This window comes from Pteropus alecto, unplaced genomic scaffold (assembly GCF_000325575.1).
Source record: "Pteropus alecto unplaced genomic scaffold, ASM32557v1 scaffold20, whole genome shotgun sequence".
In the NCBI taxonomy this organism is placed as follows: Eukaryota; Metazoa; Chordata; class Mammalia; order Chiroptera; family Pteropodidae; genus Pteropus; species Pteropus alecto.
In genome coordinates, this window is record NW_006436298.1 from 46,386,815 (window position 1) to 46,389,153 (window position 2,339).

The window sequence follows — 2,339 nt, forward strand, 5'->3', positions numbered from 1 at the left end:
TCCATGTGGCCATATTAATTATATAGAGTAACAAAAATTACATTTATAGAGTGGCTTCTAAGAACCACAAGTTTTATGTTTACTTAATTTAATTTTCACAAACACCTTCTGCAGTAGGTATTTTAGTCCCATTTTACAGATAAGAAAATTGAGGTTCAGAGAGGGTAAGTCATATTATTTAAGGTCACACAGACAGAAAGTGGTGGAGCGCATCACTTATGCTTTTTTTTTATTCTACCATTTATATTAGAGTAGTCTCCAAACCTTATGCTTTTTTTATTCTACCATTTATATTAGTCTATAATTAATAACTCGATATTCTTAATAACCCCGGGTTCCCATTATTTTTTTCCTTTTATTCCTCAAGGCAGATGAATGTGATTATCTATGCTGCTTAAAGATCTAAAACCTAATGGTATACAACTCAACAACAAAAAGGCAAACAACCCAATTAAAAATTGTACAAAGAACTTGAATAGATATTTTTCCAATTAAGACATACAAATGGTCAACAAGTACATGAAAAGATGTGCAGCATCATTAGTCACTAGGGAAATGAAAATCAAAACCACTGTGAAGTACAACTTCACATCTATGGGAATGGCTACGATAAAAAGAAAACAGAAAAATAGCAGGTGTTGGAAATGGGGAAATTGGAACCCACTTATATCGCTAATGAGAATATAAAATGAGTCAGTTTTGTGGAAAGCAATTTGAAGCTTTCTCAAATCCTAAATATAGAATTATCATATGACTCAGCAATTCCACTCCTAAGTATCCACCCCAAAGAATTGAAAACAAGTACTCAAGCAAATACATGTGTACATGTACTTATAGTAGCACTATTCACAATAGTCAAAAAGTAGAGACAATTGAATATTCATTAATGGATAAATAATGAAAGGAGCCAGACGTAATAGGTCACATATATGATTCCATTAATAAGAAATATCCAGAATAGGTAAATCTATAGAGACAGAATGCAGGTTACTGGTTACCAGGGGTTAGGGAGAGGCAAAAATGAAAAATAACTGCTTAATGGGTTTGGGATTTTCTTGTGAGTTGATGAAAATATTTTGGTACCAGATAGTGGTGGTGGTTGCAAAACATTGTTCATTTACTAAATGCCACTATGATTAATTTTACGTTAAATGAATTTCACCTCTATTAAAAAAAAAAAATCTAAGGTCTGTTGAATGTCCTGGTTATACCAGGCACAGAGTTTGGAAAAGAATTACTCAATCAGGTTTTCAGATAGGTGACTGTGGATACGACAGTCATAGAAAATCTGATGAATTCACCACCCAAGTGAACAAAAGAAAGCATGCTTCCTTCCACCTTACCAGAAACCCTGTATCCAGTGTTTATCTACAGATACTCTTAAATACTATCGTGGAGTGAAGCAGCTCTGAAAAATAGTCACCAGTTAAAAATGGCTGTGGTATGTTTCTCCCAGACATGGCTTATCATGTAAAAACTGGATCAGCTTTCTTTTCTGACCACTCCCTTCATTCACTAACGTTCTCTCATCATTAAGCTGCTGAATTTAGTTACACTGGGGGCCTGTTCAGAACGCAAGAAATGCCTGTTTTTACATTTGGTTTTGGCAGGGGCTGCAGGCATTGAAGATTTTCTGTGGGAGCCAATGGCCTAGTTTGAGGTAAATAATATGCTTTTTACTTAATGCCGTATCTCTCTCTTCGGCTGCAAACAATTTCCATCCTTTTTTCTTTTCAGGTTTGGGCACAGTGAAATGCTACTTTTAGAAAGATGAGGGTGTCAGAATCCCTGGCAATTTCTAACGCTCATGAACACAACACATAGGAGCAATTTAGATGACAAAAAAGAGCACTCCTCAGTCCAGATTTACACTGTGTTTCTATTCACCGACACATCAGCAAACATTATAAATGCCTTGCCTGAGTAATGAATGGTTCTGAGCGAGTTTCTGGGCTGGCAGCAGGTTTGAAATTCTATAGAGTCAGGCAAGGGAGAAGGTGACTAGGGTAGAATTACGGGAAAGGATTAATGAGGGGGTGCTGGCTGAACATACTGCTTCACTGTTCTCTCAGTCACTAGACTGAGGAGTCACTGATTCTGCCTCCAGGACTGTACTTTTATAACTTAAAACAAGCCTCTTTAAACAAATCTGCATCAGGCAATGTGTCAACACTTCATTGGTTTCAATAGAATTAGTTTTCTAAATGCTCTTTTCTGAAGCAATTTTTGTACTTGAAAATGCATTACAAGGAACATTTACTATAACTACAGTACAATGATATAGAATATGACAAGTTGAGTTTTAATCAGTGCAAGCTGCAACACTGAACACGTTCCAC